This window comes from Nerophis ophidion, linkage group LG05 (genome assembly GCF_033978795.1).
Source record: "Nerophis ophidion isolate RoL-2023_Sa linkage group LG05, RoL_Noph_v1.0, whole genome shotgun sequence".
NCBI lineage: Eukaryota > Metazoa > Chordata > Actinopteri > Syngnathiformes > Syngnathidae > Nerophis > Nerophis ophidion.
The window spans coordinates 17,693,924-17,716,933 of NC_084615.1; the positions used below are offsets into that span (position 1 = coordinate 17,693,924).

Here is a 23,010-nt window from a genome sequence, read left to right on the forward strand (position 1 = left end):
CCATTTATCAACAACATCCAGAAACGCAGCCGGCTTCTCTGGGCCCGAGATAATCTAATATGGACTGATGCAAAGTGGAAAAGTGTTCTGTCGTCTGACGAGTCCACATTTCAAATTGTTTTTGGAAATATTCGACATGGTGTCATCCGGACCAAAGGGGAAGCGTACCATCCAGACTGTTATCGACGCAAAGTTCAAAAGGCAGCATCTGTGATGGGGTGGGGGTGCATTAGTGCCCAAGGCATGGGTAACTTACACATCAGTGAAGGCACCATTGATGCTAAAAGGTACATACAGGTTTTGGAAAAACATATGCTGCCATCTAAGCGCCGTCTTTTTCATGGCAGCCCCTGCTTATTTCAGCAAGACAATGCCAAGCCACATTCAGCACTTGTTACAACAGCGTGGCTTCGTAAAAAAAAGAGTGCGGGTACTTTCCTGGCCCGCCTGCAGTCCAGACCTGTCTACCATCGAAAATGTGTGGCGCATTATGAAGCGTAAAATACGACAGCGGAGACCCCGGACTGTTGAACGACTGAAGCTCTACATAAAACAAGAATGAGAAAGAATTCCACTTTCAAAGCTTCAACAATTAATTTCCTCAGTTCCCAAATGTTTATTGAGTGTTGTTAAAAGAAAAGGTGATGTAACACAGTGGTGAACATACACTTTCCCAACTACTTTGCCATGAAATTCTAAGTTAATTATTATATTTGCAAAAAAAAAAAAATGTTATGAGTTTGATAAATATCTTGTCTTTGTAGTGCATTCAACTGAATATGGGTTGAAAAGGATTTGCAAATCATTGTATTCCGTTTATATTTACATCTAAAACAATTTCCCAACTCATATGGAAATGGGGTTTGTATGTATATATATATATATATATATATATATATATATATATATACATATATATACATATATATTGTAGTAACAGACACCTTCATAACAATATGTACAATATTTCCTGTATTTTCATCATTTTAATCATCACCTGAACTAATTCCTTGGCGCATTTATTTCCATTTCCATAGCAGCGCACAGCCCACATCTGGCAACAACTGTGTGTTCCTACTTCTAGAAACAAAAATGTTTTTTGTTTTCTAATCATGGCAGACTCGGTAACAGAAGACAAGGACGACTATTTTCGGACAAATGAGGATTCACAACCTTATCTTTTTGAGTCTGAATAAACGGAGGATGCTGCTTATAGAAAAAGTGTAGGGTGAGACGTTGGAGCAGACCAAAGCCGACACAGTGAGGTGCAAGTGACTCTAAACTGCACATGTGGGATTTGGAGATAAGCTATTTCGACATAAATGGAGTGCATACCCCCCAAAAAAACAGAAAAAAATGTTTCTGACCAGCTGGACCAAAGAGTGAGTCACTTTACTCTCAATCAAACAAACAAAAGATGAAATAATACTTTACAGATACTGTAATATTATTGTTCATGTTTTTCACTCAGTACAGATTGGTGTTCTATCACATCGTTGTGCATTACAAACTCAAACGCACTGTAGAAGCTAGCTTATCTCTTGCCGTAGTTGGGTTTTACGGCTAATACCGTAGCACACCGAGGTGGTACTACGATAGAAAGAGAGTTCTTAGTGTTCGCTCTTACAATAACAACGTTGCTACTGCTTGGTTATTATTCAGGTAACGTAACGTAAATGATGTATTGTTGGCGGTTTTTGAATGCATTTTTAAAGTAATTTAAAAGTACAATTGCATTGCTAGCTATCTAGAATAAGCCGATACTTACATGCTCGAATGCAAAAAAAAACAAAACATTTTTGTCCTCTCTCTCATAAGGATTGTGAATGATGGGCAAAATTCCCCCCCCAAAAAGTGCAGTTCCCCTTTAAATACTCGCATGAATACAAGAGACATTAACGTCTCTCTCCCCATTAGGGAATGACATACCCCAGTCTAAACTTGTATAAACACTTCACTGTCTGAGCAGTAGGCTATTCAATTATGCACATCCACTCGACCATCTGTGCGCTCTGAATACAGTGATGGATATATATTCAGAGCAAAAGGACACAGAGGTGACTTTACGGTGCATTCAAGGACTGTTGAACAGAGTAGGACACCACAACGCCAGCCAGAAAACTTATCAGTGAAGCGTAACAACAAGTGGGTTTTCTAATGGCGGGATTATTTAGATTATTTAAAGGCCTACTGAAACCCACTACTACCGACCACGCAGTCTGATAGTTTATATATCAATGATGAAATATTAACATTGCAACACATGCCAATACGGCCTTTTTAGTTTACTAAATTACAATTTTAAATTTGCCGCAAAGTATCCTGTTGAAAACGTCGCGGTATGACGACGCGTGCGTTTGACGTCGCAGGTTGTAGCGGACATTTTTTTCCAGCCCGACCCGAGCTATAGTCTGCTTTAATCGCATAATTACACAATATTCTGGACATCTGTGTTGCTGAATCTTTTGCAATTTGTTCAATTAATAATGGGGACGTCAAAGAAGAAAGATGTAGGTGGGAAGCGGTGCACTGCAGCTGCCTTCAGCAACACAAACACAGCTTGTTTAAGATTCCTATGAAACAGAGCGGTCAAGCAAACATGGTTCCTGACCGCATGTCAACCGGCAGGTTACAGTAAGTAAATTGTGGTAATAAGTCGGCTCTTACCGTAGACATTAGCGGAGCTTGCGTCCTCCTGCAGCTGTGGACTATTACCTCCTCCCACCGGAGACACCGGTCACCACACCCGTGGCCACACCCCTCCGACTTTCAGGTACCATATAATCTCACTAAAACACTAGAAACACAATAAGCAGATAAGGGATTTTCAAGAATTATCCTAATAAAATCTGAATCGCTCCCACTGCAAGCGCCTTTTTTTTTCTTCTAGTCCTTCACTCTCACTATTCTCATCCACGAATCTTTCATCCTCACTCAAACTAATGGGGAAATCGTCGCTTTCTCGGTCTGAATCGCTCTTGCTGCTGGTGGCCATGATTATAAAGAATGTTCAGATGTGAGGAGCCATACAACCCGTGACGTCACGCGCACATCGTCTGCTACTTCTGGTACAGGCAAGGCTTTTTTATTAGCGACCAAAAGTTGCGAACTTTATCGTGGATGTTCTCTACTAAATCCTTTCAGCAAAAATATGGCAATGTCGCGAAATGATCAAGTATGACACATAGAATGGACCTGCTATCCCCGTTTAGATAAGAAAATCTCATTTCAGTAGGCCTTTAAAATACATTCAAACATGTTGGTGTGTGCACGAGTACTTTTTCAACACATTCAACAATATCGCGAAAATGATAACCCTGATCATTTTGGTCAGAAAAAAACCGTGATATGACATTTTTATATAGTGTCATACCGAGATGTGACATATGATCAAGGATACTACAGTGGCATATTTTGTGTTCATGAACAATCGTTTTGTCCAAAACACGACACAAAAGAGTATTCTATTCCAATCCTATCAACAAAGTAGTGTTTCCATACCAATATGTTGGTGCCGGTACCAAAATGCATTTTGATACTTTTCTAAATAAAGGGGACCAGAAAAAAAATGAATTGTCTTTATTTTAACAAAAAAAAATCTTAAAGGGGAACATTATCACCCGACCTATGTAAGCGTCAATATATAGCTTGATGGTGCAGAAAAAAGACCATATGTTTTTTTAACCAATTTCCGAACTCTAAATGGGTGAATTTTGGCGAATTAAACGCCTTTCTGTTTATTGCTCTTTTTGCGATGACGTCAGAACGTGACATCGCCGAGGTATTACAGCCGCCATTTTCATTTTCAACACATTGTAAACATTGGGTCTCAGCTCTGTTATTTTCCGTTTTTTCAACTATTTTCGGGAACTTTGGAGACATCATGCCTCGTCGGTGTGTTGTCGGAGGGTGTAACAACACCAACAGGGAGGGATTCAAGTTGCACCACTGGCCCGAAGATGCCAAAGTGTCTTCCGCCAGACCCCCATTGAATGTGCCGGAGTGTTTGCACATTTTACCGGCGATGACAGACATGACACAGAGATGTATGGATAACCTGCAGATGCATTTGCAACGATAAAGTCAACGAAATCGCAAAGGTGAGTTTTGTTGATGTTGACTTATGTGCTAATCAGACATATTTGGTTGCGGCGTGACTGCCAGCTAATCGATGATAACATGCTACGCTAATCGACGCTAACATGCTATTTACTGGTGATGCTAAAACAGACATGGCACAGAGATGTATGGAAAACCTGCAGATGCATTTGCAACTATAAAGTCAACGAATTCACAAAGGTGAGTTTTGTTGATGTTGACTGCCAGCTAATCAATGCTAACATGCTACGCTAATGGATGCTAACATGCTATTTACCAGCGGTGCTAAAGCAGACATGGCACAGAGGTGTATGGATAACCTGTAGATGGATTTGCAACTATATTACGTTTCCTTCCACCCACATTTAATGCGAAAAAAACATTTACCAATCGAAGGATTTAAGTTGCTCCAGTGTCACAAGATGCGAAAATCCCGATCGTTTGGTCAGCACATTTTACCGGCGATGCTAACGCAGTTATTCGGCCATGGTATGGCTATGAATAGCGTCAATAGCTATTCGCTCAATAGCTTCAGTTTCTTCTTCAATACTTTCGTACTCCAACCATCCGTTTCAATACATGCGTAATCTGTTAAATCGCTTAAGTCGCTGAAATCCGAGTCTGAATCCAAGCTAATGTCGCTATATCTTGCTGTGCTATTCACCGTTGTTTGTTTACAATGGCAGCACTGTGTGACGTCACAGGGAAATGGATAGTCGCATCGCAAATAGCAAAAATCAAGCACTTTAAAGCTTTTTTTTTAGGGATATTCGGGGACCGGTAAAATTTTGGAAAAAAATTCAAAAAATACAACAAGCCACTGGGAACTGATTTTTATTGTTTTTAACCCTTTTGAAATTGTGATAATGTTCCCCTTTAAGGTAAATGAAACATATGTTTATTATTGCAATTTAGTCCTTAAATAAAATGTTGACCATACTAAACAACTTCGTCTTTTAGTAGTAAGTAAACAAACAAAGACTCCTATTTGGTCTCCTGACGTATGCAGTGACAAAATTTGTCATTTATACACCTATTATTTTGTTTGATACTTTATATTAGTTTTGGATGATACCACACATTTAGGTATCCATCCGATACCAAGTAGTTACAGGATCATACATTGATCATATTCAAAGTCCTCATGTGTCCAGGGACGTATTTCCTGACTTTAAAAACATTATATTTTTTTTAAAAGGAAAAAAGATTTTGTGACGATCAATCCTTCATTCATTCAAAGTTTATTTATATAGCCCTTAATAACGAGTGTCTCAAAGGGCTGCACAAGCCACGACTACATCCTCGGCTCAGATCCCGACAATAAAAAGTATCGATCTAATCAGTATCGACTAAATACGCTATTGTACTTGGTATCATTACAGTGGATGTTAAGTGTAGATCCACCCATTGTGTTTGTTTATATTGTGACGCCGGTGAGCTACAGTGTGTAGTGAAGCATGTTTAGCTATTCCTCGTCCTCCAGTGATAATGGTACATGTAAGAAACTTACGTTATTAGTCGCCATGAAGACAAAGATTAGTAATATAGAAGTAGCTAAAACACTGTGGATGGATGTTAGCCGCTAGCTGGCTGGCCATGTCTTAAAGCACCTCTTCCTGAGGGTGTTTCAGTGTTATAACTTCACCTTTATCTTTACTTTTTACACCAAAATGCGTCCATTTTCCCTTTTCTACCTACACACTGTCTGCTTGTAAGTACTCTGTGTGCGCGCGCTGCCGGACATGCCCCTGGGCAGGGCAAGGTAAGGCAAGGCAAAGCAACTGTATTCATATAGCACGTTTACAACAATTTTCAAATTGGAGTAAAGTGCTTTACAGGTTAAAAAGCATTGAGCAAAAAAAAAAACAAAGAAAACAAAAACAAACAAAGAACATAAACAATGAATGAGCTAAAAAAGTTAGTGCAAAAGCAATACGGTAGAAGCGTTCGGATAAAAAGTAAAATTGCAGGATAAAAATACTGAAATAATAAAAGTGTGACAAATTGACAAAAAAAAACAACAAATTAAAATAAAATAAAAAAACTCGTAAACCGACAATGTCACAAAGTGAAGGCACGCCGTCATGCCCGTTAAAAGAAATAAGATTAAATAAAAATATAGTATGGTTTTTGATTCCTAAGTACCGTGATACTATTCTTGTACAACCATAAAGTAAACTATTTTAAACCAGAAAGAATGCGTTGTTAACAAATATTCTGTATTATCAGTCTTTTAGACATACAGTGCGGCAAAAAAGTATTTAGTCAGCCAGCGATTGTGCAAGTTATCCCACTTAAAATGATGACAGAGGTCTGTAATTTTCATCACTTCAACTGTGAGACAGAATGTGAAAAAAAATCCAGGAATTTTAAAGAGGTTATTTGTAAAGTATGGTGGAAAATAAGTATTTGGTCAACCATTCAAAGCTCTCACTGATGGAAGGAGGTTTTGGCTCAAAATCTCACGATACATGGCCCCATTCATTCTTTCCTTAACACGGATCAATCGTCCTGTCCCCTTAGCAGAAAAAAAGCCCCAAAGCATGATGTTTCCACCCCCATGCTTCACAGTAGGTGTGGTGTTCTTGGGATGCAACTCAGTATTCTTCTTCCTCCAAACACCACGAGTTGAGTTTATACCAAAAAGTTCTATTTTGGTTTCATCTGACCACATGACATTCTCCCAATCCTCTGCTGTATCATCCATGTATCCATTTTGGTATTAACTCAACTCGCCGTGTTTGGAGGAAGAAGAATACTGAGTTGCATCCCAAGAACACCATACCTACTGTGAAGCATGGGGGTGGAAACATCACGCTTTGGGGCTGTTTTTCTGCTAAGGGGACAGGACGATTGATCCGTGTTAAGGAAAGCATGAATGGGGCCATGTATCGTGAGATTTTGAGCCAAAACCTCCTTCCGTCAGTGAGAGCTTTGAATGTTTGACCAAATACTTATTTTCCACCATAATTTACAAATAAATTCTATAAAATTCCTTCAATGTGAATTCCTGGATTTTCTTTTCACATTCTGTCTCTCACAGTTGAAGTGTACCTATGATGAAAATTACAGACCTATGTCATCATTTTAAGTGGGAGAACTTGCACAATCGCTAGCTGACTAAATACTTGTTTGCTCCTTTTAGTGTCAAGAAGAACATCCAAGCAGAGTCAAAAGTCGTGTGCTTTCTTAGTCCCTAAAGAAATGTCTCGCCGCCACCATCCTTTTTCATTTTAGATGGGGTGAAGCCACACCTTTACATTATTCAAGTGCGGGGGAGGTAATGTTTGCGTCAGACAACATTATAGCTTGCAGCAGTCGGTGTAGAGACCTGCAGCCCACTGCTTTGTTTCACGGTGAGGTAACCAGTGTGTCTGTGGTGCAGGGTCCCACGCCGGACTTGGACCTACGCCATGTGTGCGATATTCAGCTGGCGGCCTTTAATACACTTAGGTCACATCTAGTCTTGGACTTAGATTGGTCACCTCTAGTCTTAGACTTGGATTGGTCACATCTAGTCTTAGACTTAGATTGGTCACATCTAGTCTTAGACTTAGATTGGTCACATCTAGTCTTAGACTTAGATTGGTCACATCTAGTCTTAGATTTAGATTGGTCACATCTAGTCTTAGACTTGGATTGGTCACGTCTAGTCTTAGATTTATTTTTGGTCACGTCTAGTCTTAGATTTAGATTGGTCACATCTAGTCTTAGACTAGACTTAGATTGGTCACATCTAGTTTTAGACTTAGTTTGGTCACGTCTAGTCTTAGACTTAGATTGGTCACATCTAGTCTTAGACTAGACTTAGATTGGTCACATCTAGTCTTAGACTTAGATTGGTCACATCTAGTCTTAGACTTAGATTGGTCACATCTAGTCTTAGATTTAGATTGGTCACATCTAGTCTTAGACTTGGATTGGTCACGTCTAGTCTTAGATTTATTTTTGGTCACGTCTAGTCTTAGATTTAGATTGGTCACATCTAGTCTTAGACTAGACTTAGATTGGTCACATCTAGTTTTAGACTTAGTTTGGTCACGTCTAGTCTTAGACTTAGATTGGTCACATCTAGTCTTAGACTAGACTTAGATTGGTCACATCTAGTCTTAGACTAGACTTAGATTGGTCACATCTAGTCTAAGACTTAGATCGGTCACATCAAGTCTTAGACGGGTCACGTCTAGTCTTAGACTTGGATTGGTCTCGTCTAGTCTTCAACTTCGATTTGTCACGTCTAGTCTTAGACTTAGATCGGGCACGTCTAGTCTTAGACTTAGATTGGTCACGTCTAGCCTTAGACTTAAAATGGTTACACCTAGTCTTAGACTAGACTTGGATTGGTCACTTCTAGTCTTAGACTGGTCACGTCTAGTCTTAGACTTAAAATGGTTACATCTAGTCTTAGACTAGACTTAGATTGGTCACTTCTAGTCTTGGACTAAACTTAGATTGGTCACATCTAGTCTTAGACTTAGATTGGTCACATCTAGTCTTAGACTTAAATTGGTCACATCTAGTCTTAGACTTTGATTGGTCACATTTAGACTTAGATTGGTCACATCTAGTCTTCGACTTATATCGGTCACATCTAGTCTTCGACTTAGATCGGTCACATCTAGTCTTCGACTTAGATCGGTCACATCTAGTCTTCGACTTAGATCGGTCACATCTAGTCTTCGACTTAGATCGGTCGCATCTAATCTTCGACTTAGATCGGTCGCATCCAGTCTTCGATTTAGATCGGTCACATCTAGTCTTAGACTTAGATCGGTCACATCTAGTCTTGGACTTAGATCGGTCGCATCCAGTCTTAGACTTAGATCGGTCACATCTAGTCTTCGATTTAGATCGGTCACATCTAGTCTTAGACTTAGATCGGTCACATCTAGTCTTAGACTTAGATCGGTCACATCTAGTCTTAGACTAGACTTAGATTGGTCACATCTAGTTTTAGACTTAGTTTGGTCACGTCTAGTCTTTGACTTAGATTGGTCACATCTAGTCTTAGACTAGACTTAGATTGGTCACATCTAGTCTAAGACTTAGATTGGTCACATCTAGTCTAAGACTTAGATCGGTCACATCAAGTCTTAGACGGGTCACGTCTAGTCTTAGACTTGGATTGGTCTCGTCTAGTCTTCAACTTCGATTTGTCACGTCTAGTCTTAGACTTAGATCGGGCACGTCTAGTCTTAGACTTAGATTGGTCACGTCTAGCCTTAGACTTAAAATGGTTACACCTAGTCTTAGACTAGACTTGGATTGGTCACTTCTAGTCTTAGACTGGTCACGTCTAGTCTTAGACTTAAAATGGTTACATCTAGTCTTAGACTAGACTTAGATTGGTCACTTCTAGTCTTGGACTAAACTTAGATTGGTCACATCTAGTCTTAGACTTAGATTGGTCACATCTAGTCTTGGACTTAAATTGGTCACATCTAGTCTTAGACTTTGATTGGTCACATTTAGACTTAGATTGGTCACATCTAGTCTTCGACTTATATCGGTCACATCTAGTCTTCGACTTAGATCGGTCACATCTAGTCTTCGACTTAGATCGGTCACATCTAGTCTTCGACTTACATCGGTCACATCTAGTCTTGGACTTAGATTGGTCACCTCTAGTCTTAGACTTGGATTGGTCACATCTAGTCTTAGACTTAGATTGGTCACATCTAGTCTTAGACTTAGATTGGTCACATCTAGTCTTAGACTTAGATTGGTCACATCTAGTCTTAGATTTAGATTGGTCACATCTAGTCAAGGAGCTCTTTGTATTATTAGGTCCATCAGTGCTAAATATTATAAACTTATCACTTTCCTCGGGCACTGTTCCCCTAGCATTCAAAAAAGCGGTTATTCATCCTCTTCTTAAAAGACCTAACCTCGATCCTGACCTCATGGTAAACTACCGACCGGTGTCTCACCTTCCCTTTATTTCAAAAATCCTCGAAAAAATTGTTGCGGAGCAGTTAAATGAACACTTAGCGTCTAACAATCTATGTGAAACCTTTCAATCCGGTTTCAGGGCAAATCACTCGACGGAGACAGCCCTCGCAAAAATGACTAATGATCTATTGCTAACGATGGATTCTGATGCGTCATCTATGTTGCTGCTCCTCGATCTTAGCGCTGCTTTCGATACCGTCGATCATAATATTTTATTAGAACGTATCAAAACACGAATTGGTATGTCAGACTTAGCCCTGTCTTGGTTTAACTCTTATCTTACTGATAGGATGCAGTGTGTCTCCCATAACAATGTGACCTCGGACTACGTTAAGGTAACGTGTGGAGTTCCCCAGGGTTCGGTCCTTGGCCCTGCACTCTTCAGCATCTACATGCTGCCGCTAGGTGACATCATACGCAAATACGGTGTTAGCTTTCACTGTTATGCTGATGACACCCAACTCTACATGCCCCTAAAGCTGACCAACACGCCGGATTGTAGTCAGCTGGAGGCGTGTCTTAATGAAATTAAACAATGGATGTCCGCTAACTTTTTGCAACTCAATGCCAAAAAAACGGAAATGCTGATTATCGGTCCTGCTAGACACCGAACTCTATTTAATAATACAACTCTAACATTTGACAACCAAACAATTAAACAAGGCGACACGGTAAAGAATCTGGGTATTATCTTCGACCCAACTCTCTCCTTTGAGGCACACATTAAAAGCGTTACTAAAACGGCCTTCTTTCATCTCCGTAATATCGCTAAAATTCGCTCCATTCTGTCCACTAAAGACGCTGAGATCATTATCCATGCGTTTGTTACGTCTCGCCTCGACTACTGTAACGTATTATTTTCGGGTCTCCCCATGTCTAGCATTAAAAGATTACAGTTGGTACAAAATGCGGCTGCTAGACTTTTGACAAGAACAAGAAAGTTTGATCACATTACGCCTGTACTGGCTCACCTGCACTGGCTTCCTGTGCACTTAAGATGTGACTTTAAGGTTTTACTACTTACGTATAAAATACTACACGGTCTAGCTCCATCCTATCTTGCCGATTGTATTGTACCATATGTCCCGGCAAGAAATCTGCGTTCAAAGGATTCCGGCTTGTTAGTGATTCCCAAAGCCCAAAAAAAGTCTGCGGGCTATAGAGCGTTTTCCGTTCGGGCTCCAGTACTCTGGAATGCCCTCCCGGTAACAGTTCGAGATGCCACCTCAGTAGAAGCATTTAAGTCTCACCTTAAAACTCATTTGTATACTGTAGCCTTTAAATAGACTCCCTTTTTAGACCAGTTGATCTGCTGTTTCTTTTCTTTTTCTTCTATGTCCCACTCTCCCCTGTGGAGGGGGTCCGGTCCGATCCGGTGGCCATGTACTGCTTGCCTGTGTATCGGCTGGGGACATCTCTGCGCTGCTGATCCGCCTCGACATCTCTGCGCTGCTGATCCGCCTCCGCTTGGGATGGTTTCCTGCTGGCTCCGCTGTGAACGGGACTCTCGCTGCTGAGTTGGAACCGCTTTGGACTGGACTCTCGCGACTGTGTTGGATCCATTGTGGATTGAACTTTCACAGTATCATGTTAGACCCGCTCGACATCCATTGCTTTCCTCCTCTCTAAGGTTCTCATAATCATTATTGTCACAGACGTCCCACTGGATCATTATTGTCACCGATGTCCCACTGGGTGTGAGTTTTCCTTGCCCTTATGTGGGCCTACCGAGGATGTCGTGGTGGTTTGTGCAGCCCTTTGAGACACTAGTGATTTAGGGCTATATAAGTAAACATTGATTGATTGATTGATTGATAGTCTTAGACTTGGATTGGTCTCGTCTAGTCTTCAACTTCGATTTGTCACGTCTAGTCTTCGACTTAGATCGGGCACGTCTAGTCTTAGACTTAGATTGGTCACGTCTAGCCTTAGACTTAAAATGGTTACACCTAGTCTTAGACTAGACTTGGATTGGTCACTTCTAGTCTTAGACTGGTCACGTCTAGTCTTAGACTTAAAATGGTTACATCTAGTCTTAGACTAGACTTAGATTGGTCACTTCTAGTCTTGGACTAAACTTAGATTGGTCACATCTAGTCTTAGACTTAGATTGGTCACATCTAGTCTTAGACTTAAATTGGTCACATCTAGTCTTAGACTTTGATTGGTCACATTTAGACTTAGATTGGTCACATCTAGTCTTCGACTTATATCGGTCACATCTAGTCTTCGACTTAGATCGGTCACATCTAGTCTTCGACTTAGATCGGTCACATCTAGTCTTCGACTTACATCGGTCACATCTAGTCTTCGACTTAGATCGGTCACATCTAATCTTCGACTTAGATCGGTCGCATCCAGTCTTCGATTTAGATCGGTCACATCTAGTCTTAGACTTAGATCGGTCACATCTAGTCTTAGACTTAGATCGGTCGCATCCAGTCTTAGACTTAGATCGGTCACATCTAATCTTCGACTTAGATCGGTCGCATCCAGTCTTAGACTTAGATCGGTCACATCTAGTCTTCGACTTAGATCGGTCACATCTAGTCTTTGACTTATATCAGTCACACCTAGTCTTCGACTGAGATGGGTCACATCCAGTCTTAGAAAGAACAGAGGAGGCTTGAGCAGAACGTCTTCAGGAACATTCTGAGGTGTATCCACAACTTCACAGGTGCGACCATTCAAGAAGGTAGTGACTTGTGGAGGCTTTTGTGTAGGAAGAGTAGTGGAATGAAATAGATCAGTGTTTTTCAACCTTTTTTCAGCTAACGCATATTTTTTGCCTTGAAAAAATGCAAAGGCACAAATCATTCAAAAACGAAACTATTTTTGACAGTAAAAAAAATCGTTGTTGCAATTGTTGGCTATGACAATGTGTTGGCGATGAGGTGGCGACTAGTCCAGGGTGCACACCGCCTTCCGCCCGAATGCAGCTGAGATAGGCTGCAACACCCCCCATGACCCAAAAAGGGACAAGCGGTAGAAAATGGATGGATGGATGGACTTTAAAGCATAACCAAGCATGCATGACTATAGCTCTTGTCTCAAAGTAGGTGTACTGTCACCACCTGTCCCATCACACCCTGACTTATTTGGACTTTTAAGCTGTTTTCCTAAGTGTAATGCTTTACTTCCTGTCTTGCGCTCCCATTTTGGTGGTATTTTCTCTTTTTTTCGTATTTTCCTGTAGCATTTTCATGTCTTCCTTTGAGCGATAATTCCAGCATTTACTTTGTTTTAGCAACCAAGACTATTTCAGTTGTTTTTAATCCTTCTTTGTGTGGACATCGTTGATTGTCATGTCATGTACAGATGTACTTTGTCTTTGCTCCACAGTAAGTATTTCCTGTCGTCCAGCATTCTGTTTTTCTTTACTTTGTAGCCAGTTAAGTTCTAGTTTCGTTCTGCATAGCCTTTCCTCAGCTTCAATGTCTTTTCTTGAATAAAGAAAACTTACTTGGCAAGGAAACAGAACTTACGTGGGTACGGCATGAATCGAACAATACGGAGCATGAGTCTATGGCATAAAATTAGCAATGTCACCAGCCCGACTGACAGACAAAGACAGGCTTAAATACTGGTCTCTTGATTATAGACAGCTGTGTCCCGAACGCAAGAGGCAGGTAAAAATCATAAGTTGTCATGGAAACTAAACAAGGAAGGGTTAACAGGAACTAAAAGATTCCAAAGCTACAGAAAATAACAAAAAAATTATCCAGACCACAGACCATGACGTGTAGTGTTTTACTTCTTGTCTTGCGCTCCTATTTTTTGGGTGTTTTCCTGTAGCAGTTTCATGTCTTGCTTTGGGCGATATTTCCCGCATCTACCGTATTTCCTTGAATTGCCGCCGGGGCGCTAATTAATTTAAAACCTCTTCTCACGCCGGCACTTACCAAAGGAATGCAGTAAATTTAAGCCTGCGCTTATAAATTTGAGTGTGATGTAAGAATACCATCATGTAAATCACATTTAATAAAAAAAAAACTTATTATGGTCTTACCTTTACTTATAAATGAAGTCCATGTGCAGCTCCTTCTGTTTAAAAGCATCGATAACTTGTTTATAGAAGTCTTCCTTATCTTTCTTCAGTTTTAAAAGTCTCTGTCTCAATGGAGATATTCCTTTATTACCTCCTGCTTCGATTAAAAGTCCAGTTTGGAAAACTGTTTTATTTTAGATGTGTAATCCTTCATGTTAAAAGTGCAAGCGAGAAAGAAAAAAATAAATGATCGATGCTCACTCTTGCTGCTTGTTGTCACTTCTTCTGCAGGCGAGTTGTCGCAAGAAGGATCACTTGCGCCCTCTACCACCAGGAGGCGGGAGTCATTTAATGACTCATATTTGACACACGCAGCTACGGTATATTAATAAAACATAGCTGCTTACTGTTCTTTTTAGCATATTCAATAGCTTGGACTTTAAATCCTACTGAATAGCTCTTAATCTTCTTTCCTTTATGCGATTTCAAATTATTGAAATCAGCCCTCTCCATTTAGAAAATTATGACAGGTGACGTGTCACTTGTGACGAGTTTGACCGGGCGGAAATTCTAGGCATATACTAATTATTTGGCAAAACGAGTTTGACCCGGTGGAAATTCTAGACATGCGCTAATAAAAATAATATTTTGCGAAACGAGTTTGACCCGGCGTTAATTCTGAGCCGGCAGTAATGCTAATCATGAGCTAATTATTTTGCGAAACGAGTTTGACCCGGCGGTAATTCTAGGCAGGCGCATACTATAGCCAGTACCCGGCGGCAATTCAAGGAAATACGGTAATTTGTTTTAGCAAACAAGAATATTTCAGTTGTTTTTATCCTTCTTTGTAGGGATGTTGTTGATTAACATGTCGTGTACGGATGCTGTCTTTGCTCCACAGTAAGTCTTTGCTGTCTTTCAGCATTCTGTTTTTCTTTACTTCTTAGCCAGGTCAGTTTTTGTTTCGTTCTGCTTAGCGTTCCCTAAGCTTTAACGGCTTTTCTTAGGGGCACTCATCTTTTGGGGCGGCATGGCATATTGGGTAGAGCGGCCGTAACAGAAACCTGAGGGTTTCTGTTACGGCCAAAAATCGCTGCCATTGTGTCATTGGGCAGGACACTTCACCGCTCACATTGGTGAATGAATGAAAGGTGGTGGTCAGAGGGGCCGTAAGCGCAAACTGGCAGCCTCGCTTCCGTCCGTCTAACCCAGGGCAGCTGTGGCTACAAATGTAGCTTACCACCACCAGCTCTGAATTAATGATGGGTCTCACTTCTATGTGAGCGCTTTGAGTATCTAATAATACAAAAAGCGCTACATAAAATCTAATGCATTATTATTATTATTTTGTTTATTTTTGGTTTAGGCATTACACAGCTTTTTACCTGCACACTGCCTCCCACTGTTCTGGACATCTACAAAGCAATTAGCTACCGGCTGCCACCTACTGATATGGAAGAGTATTACACTGTTACTCTGCCGAGCCCAGAGAACACCGACACGTAACAACAACAACACATCATTTGCAGACTATAATTACTGCTTTGCAGATAATATTTTTAACCCAAATAGGTGAAATTAGATCATCTCCCACGGCACACCAGACTGAATCTCACGCATACTTGCCAACTTTGAGACCTCCGATTTCGGGAGGTGGGGGTACGGTGGGCGTGGTCGGGGGGCGGGGCGTCGTTGGGTTTTGTGGTTAAGAGGGTAGGAGTATATTTACAGCTAGAATTCACCAAGTCAAGTATTTCATATATATATATATATATATATATATAAATAAAACAAGTACTTGAATTTCAGTGTTCATTTATTTACACATATACGCACACAACACTCATTGTTGAGTTAAGGGTTGAATTTTCCATCCTTGTTCTATTCTGTGTCACTATGTTTCAAACCATATGCATGTACAGTAGATGGCAGTATTGTCCTGTTTAAGAGTGTCCTCTGTTGTCCTCTGTGTTTTTTATACACCTTGATTTCTATTTTACTGTTTTAATTGATTTTACCCTTTAAAATTGTTTTTAATCATATTTGTTTTTATATTGTTTTTTTTTTTTTATTGGTTTTATATTTATTTACTTTTTGTTTTTATTCAGTCATTGGTGGAGCATAATATTGTTTTTTAAATATTGTTTTTAACATGGCTGTGCAGCACTTTGGAAATGTTATTGTTGTTTAAATGTGCTGTATAAATAAAGTGGATTGGATTGGATTGTCACAACATTGCTGTTGTGACAAACAAACAAACTGCTTTACGGTAGACGAAAACGTGACTGCCGTTGTTGTGTGTTGTTACCGCGCTAGGAGGACGTTAATGAAACTGCCCAACAATAAACCCACATAAGAAACTATGATCTCGCCCTCGATCATTTTACAGTTATAACGTCATTGGGCATGCACGCTGTTTATATTGTGGGAAAGCGGACGTGAAAACAGGCTGTCTTCACTCAGGTCCGCATGGAGCTGGAGGGGGCGTGGCCTCCAGCTCCGCCTGAATTTCGGGAGATCTTCGGGAGAAAATATTTCCCGGGAGGTTTTCGGGAGAGGCGCTGAATTTCGGGAGTCTCCCTGAAAATCCGGGAGGGTTGGCAAGTATGATCTCACGGCACACTAGTGTGCCACGGCACACTAGTGTGCCACGGCACAGTGTTTGAAAAACACTGCTATAGAGAGTGAGGGCGGAGGAGGAGATGAAAGGAGTTGGATCCTGTTTACTACAAGCCCCCGCCTCTGAACCCGATAAATCCCTGCAGAAGCTTTCAAATGAGTTCCCCCTCTGTGTCGGGAGTGTGTTCATTAGTTTAAATATGTCCTCTAAGCGCGGCTCGTAAATCAGGCGTAAAGCAGCCAGACAATAAGCGCTCGCATCATGACAAATGGCGCCGCTTGAATATAATAGGACCCTTAAAGCTCGCCGCTCTTAGAACACGTAAGTGCGGCTCCTGACGCCGACGCATCAAGACTCGTGTCCGTCGCCTTCAGGGTGCGGCGCCAAGGACGCGCGAGGACTCCGATAGGATCTGAGGCGATGGGGGCGGAGGTCGGGCTAATTGTGACGAATGGCGGCACTTTGTGAGGGTGGCAATAATGTGCTCTCCATTCAGCGTCTGAGGAAGAGATGGAAAAGGCGGCCGAGTGGAGGAGGATTGACTTTGAATATAGCCGAGGAGCGTTAGTTAGGTCTGCTTGGCCTTGAATTCCTTTCATTGCGCTGACAGGCTGCCAATACCTGCCCACATCACAACCAGTGAGCTGTCAGGGTCAATATCAGACGCTTTTATTTTGGCGTTTGGTCCTGGAGGATGCCAGGCTGCACGGTGGTGGAGGGGTTACTGCGTCTGCTTTTCCCAAAATTGCCATGAATTACCCATAGAAATTAATGGGACATTTATCAAAGTTCCACAATTCCCACAGTTTTCATCCGTTTTAAACCGTTCCTACTTTAAAATGTTCAGCCTATTCGGGCTTTCCTTTGTCAAATTCCAAAACTTCCCACATTTCCCAGAATTCCAGGTTCTCCAAGACATTTTCCCATTCCAAATGAATTGGCCATTTTTCACATTTCCACCATTCCCTCATTTTTCAACTGATTCAAACCATTCGACCTTTGATTAGGGGTGTAACGGTACACAAAAATTTCGGTTCGGTACGTACCTCGGTTCAGAAGTCACGGTTTGGTTCATTTTCGGTACAGTAAGAAAACAACAAAATATACATTTTTGGTTAATTATTCACCAAATTTGCAAAATCGTCCACCCCAAAAATTTTTCTTAGTGGGATATTTGTGGGAACCTTGGATAGGTCAATAATTCATAATAACGTTGATTTTGATTCAATATTATGTTTTGAGCAATGACAGTTTGAAAGAAAAAAAAACAGCTTTGTTTTATAAGTCAACATTGCAACTTTTTCTAAATTACATGTAGCCTTTAAGCTTTTTCATTTCACTTTTGTTTATGTTTTTGTTTATTTTAATAGTATTTTAAGAATGTGCCGTGGGCCTTTAAAACATTAGCTGTGGGCCGCAAATAGCCTCCAGGGCACACTTTTGACACCCCTGCTATAGATAATAAAACACAAAATGTGATAAATCTATGGATAAAAAGCAAGACCTGGCGACGCATGCGCGTTTATCATAACTCTCTCGCTCTCTCTGTCTCTGCCCCTCCCTCACGAATGTTGCTGCGCGCACAATTTGTTTTGTTTTTAACCCCTTCTTAACCCTGAACGTACATTGAAAATATGCGCAACCCTAACTCAAAATGCCGGACATTTGAGGCATTTAAGAAACTCCACCCGGCCAGCCCCGCAAAAGAGGACATATCCAGTGAAAAGAGGAGGTATGGTCAGTCTATCGTAGCCCGGTCGCTGCTAGCACACCGTGTGCATTGTTTACACAACGTGCGGTACGCTACTTAATATGTCCGTGTGGAAACTCGTTCAGTACACCTCCGAACCGAACCGAAAGCCCCCGTACTGAAACAGTTCAATACCGTTACACCCCTTCTTTCAACACATTCCACTCATCCTGGACATTCAAACCTTCATTTTTCCAAGTTCAAAAAATTCCAGGGGATACCTATATTCCCGTTTTTTCAAACTTTTTTGACCTTTTTTTCTGGCAACTACTCCTTCCGGATTTGTCAACCCACTTCAACCGTTTCACCGTCAAAACATTCCTCTTAATCAGGACAAAACACAAAGTTGTTTTTCAGACTGGAAAAAATCCCGGTTGACCCGAAATTCCAGGAATTCTTTAATACAATTTCTCAATTAAAAATGTTTATACTTCAACACTTCTCGACCAATGTGAAAAATTCCAACACCAACCATTTCAACTCATTCAGAACATTCCAATCTTTTAACATTTTCCCCCCAAAAATCCCGCTTTTCCCAAAATTCCCGTTGATATCAATTGGATATTTTTCAAAGTTCCACAATTCCCACATTTTTCACCCGTTTTAAACCGTTCCAACGTCAAACTGTTCAGTCTATTCGGGAATCGTGGGCTTTCCATTGTCAAATTCCAAAACTTCCCACATTTCCCAGAATTTCAGGTTTTCCGGGACATTTTCCCATTCAAAATGAATTGGCCATTTTTCAAACTTAGACTTAGACTTTCTTTTTAGTGTCATTCAAATTTGAACTTTACAGTACAAATAAGAACAAAATTTTGTTGCATTAGCTCTTGGTTGTGCAAGATAAAAAAAAAGCAATCCACCATTTCCACATTTTTCAACCTGGTCAAAGCATTCCACCTTCAACATTTTCCACTCATCCTGGACATTCAAACTATTATTTTTCCAAGTTCAAAAAAATTCTAGGAACTCCCTGTATTTCCGTTTCTTCAAACCCTCTGACCTTTTTTTCTGGCAACTACTCCTTCCACATTTGTCAACCCACTTCAACCGTTCCACCGTCAAAACATTCCTCTTGATCAGGACAAAACGTGTTTTTTTCGGACTGGAAAAAAATCCTGGTTGACCCAAAATTCCAGGAATTCTTCAATACAATTTCTCAATTAAAAATGTTAATACTTCAACATTTCTCGACCAATTTGAAAAATTCCAACACCAACCATTTCAACTCATTCAGAACATTCCAATATTTTAACATTTTCCACAAAAAAAATCCCACTTTTCCCCAAATTCCCATTGATATGAATGGGACATTTTTCAAAGTTCCACAATTCCCACATTTTTCACCCGTTTGAAACCGTTCCAACTTTAAACTGATCAGCCTATACGGGAATTGTGGGCTTTCTATTGTCACATTCCAAAACTTCCCACATTTCTGAGAATTCAAGGTTTTCTGGGACATTTTCGCATTCAAAAAGAATTGGCCATTTTTCAAACTTCCACCATTCCCACGTTTTTCAACCGATTCAAACCATTCCACTTTCAACTATGGGTGTAACGGTACACAAAAATGTTGGTTCGGTACGTACCTCGGTTCAGAAGTAATGGTTTGGTTCATTTTCGGTACGGTAAGAAAACAACAAAATATACATTTTACTCCTTCCACATTTTTCATCCCAACTTCAACCGTTCCACCGTCAAAACATTCCTCTTAATCAGGGCAAAAACAAAGTTGTTTTTCGATCTGGAAAAATTCCCGGTTTTCCTGAAATTCCTTAATTCCATTTCTCAATTAAAAATGTTAATCCTTAACCATTTTACGAGCAATTTGAAAAATTCCAACACCAACCATTTCAACTCATTCAGAACGTTCAAATCTTTTAACATTTTTCCACAAAAAGTTCCCACTTTTCCCAAAATTCAATGGGATTCCCATTGAAATTAATAAGAATTTTTTTTCAAATTTCCATTTTTCCCATTCAAAATGAATTGGCCATTTTTCAAACTTCCACCATTTCTACATTTTTCAACCGATTCATACCCAAAACAAAGATGTTCTTTGAACTGGAAAACTTCACGGTTTTTCCGAAATTCCAGGAATTCCGAAATACCATTTCTCAATTTACCATGTTACTACTTCAACATTTGTAGACCAATTAGAAAAATTCCAACATCAACCATTTCAACTCATTCAGACCATTCAAATCTTTTAACATTTTTCCACAAAAGTTCCCACTTTTCCCAAAATTCAATGGGATTCCCATTGAAATTAATAAGAATTTTTTTTCAAAGTTCCATTTTTCCCATTCAAAATGAATTGGTCATTTTTCAAACTTCCACCATTTCTACATTTTTCAACCAATCTGTACCCAAAACAAAGATGTTATTTGAACTGGAAAAATTCCCGGTTTTCCTGAAATTTCAGGAATTCCGTAATACCATTTCTCAATTCACCATGTTACTACTTCAATATTTGTAGACCGATTAGAAAAATTCCAACATCAACCATTTCAACTCATTCAGACCATTCAAATCTTTTAACATTTTTCCACAAAAAGTTCCCACTTTTCCCAAAATTCAATGGGATTCCCATTGAAATTAATAAGATTTTTTTTTCAAAGTTCCATTTTTCCCATTCAAAATGAATAGGCCATTTTTCAAACTTACACCATTTCTACATTTTTCAACCGATTCATACCCAAAACAAAGATGTTCTTTGAACTGGAAAAATTCCCAGTTTTCCCGAAATTCCAGGAATTCCGTAATACCATTTCTCAATTCACCATGTTACTACTTCAACATTTGTAGACCGATTAGAAAAATTCCAACTTCAACCATTTCAACTCATTCAGACCATTCAAATCTTTTAACATTTTTCCACAAAAAGTTCCCACTTTTCCCAAAATTCAATGGGATTCCCATTGAAATTAATAAGATTTTTTTTTTTTCAAAGTTCCATTTTTCCCATTCAAAATGAATTGGCCATTTTTCAAACTTCCACCATTTCTACATTTTTCAACCGATTCATACCCAAAACAAAGATGTTCTTTGAACTGGAAAAATTCCCGGTTTTCCCGAAATTCCAGGAATTCCGTAATACCATTTCTCAATTCACCATGTTACTACTTCAGCATTTGTAGACCAATTTGAAAAATTCCAACGTCAACCATTTCAACTCATTCAGACCATTCAAGTTTCGTTTTACCTTTTTTTTTTTTAATTCCGCTTTTCCCAAAATACCCACACTTTTGGGAAAATCCCATTGAAATAAATGGGACATTTTTCAAAGTTCCACAACTCCCACATTTTTTATCCGATTCAAACCGTTCCAATTTCAAAATATTCAGCCTGTTTCAGGAATTGTGTGCTCCTGTTTAACAATTCTAAAAAAAATCCCAGGATTTCAGTTCAACTTCAGCATTCCTTCAGGAGTTACCATTTGCTGCACACAACACAAGATATTGTGCGCCTAAGGGAGGACAGGTTTAATGAAGAAAATGTCCAAAAACGAGGCAAACGATCAGAGGATCGGTCTTTGACAAACATAGGGGTTAGTTTTGCATGGTTGCATCTCACCTCGTTCCACCCTCCCACTCCCCCCGCCCGGCGACATTGACTGTGTGCCTTACGGCTGGCGCCCACCGACACTGGGGGTAGGCTTAACAATTTAACAACCAGCGAGCTAAATCTTTCATCAGCACTGCAGCTCGGAGGAGAGAACTTCAAAGTGTGCGGCGCAGCAGAGAAATGATGCAAAAGACTCGGACATGAAGTGGAAAAACTGGTGACATCTTCAGATATTAGACGGGACACAAGAGGCAGACCTGTGCCACGGCTTCAACTTTTCCCAACAGTAACTGTGGTCCGACTTCAGGCGGCGTCATCCAGATCCAGAATGGCTTCTGGCAAAAGACCGTAGTGCCGTCCGACATGAACACAAAGACTGACAACATGATCTGATAAGATTTGGAACACGTTAAAAGGGATTTTCAGATAATTCATTCTTTGTGTACCGCTCGTCCTTTTCAGTAGCTAGTCAGGGAGTAGCGGTACACGTAGTCCTAATCCACATTCTCACATGGGACACATTGAGTGAGGGACAGGACCTGGAACTACCTCCAGATATATCACCTATATGACGTGTGCAGGTTTTTTGTTGACGACTTTTTTAAAAAAATTAAAAATCGATGTTTATTGTCATCTCAGGGCTTTCAATCAATCAATACTGGACTGTTTGGTTTGTCTTGGAAGACAATTCACCGCTTAATCCAGTAGACTTCATCACTTCATGATCATAGACTTAGATCGGTCACATCTAGTCTTAGACCGGTCACATTTAGTCTTAGACTTAGATTGGTTACATCTGGTCTTAGACTTAGATTGTTACATTTAGTCTCAGATGTAGATTGGTTACATATAATCTTAGATTTAGATTGGTCACATCTAGTCTTAGACATAGATTATTACATCTAGTCTCAGATTTAGATTGGTTACATATATTCTTAAATTTAGCTCGGTCACATTTAGTCATAGACTTAGGTTAGTCACATTGAGTCTTAGACTAGTCAGATCTAGTCTTAGACATAGATTAGTCAGATCTAA

General features: G+C 40.1%; 1 protein-coding gene across 1 annotated transcript in view; it reads right to left on the reverse strand.

Annotated features, from left to right (window-relative positions):
• The window catches only part of mrpl11 (mitochondrial ribosomal protein L11), a 165,336-nt gene that overhangs the window by 75,451 nt on the left and 66,875 nt on the right, over positions 1-23,010 (reverse strand). The gene's annotated exons all lie outside the window — the stretch shown is intronic.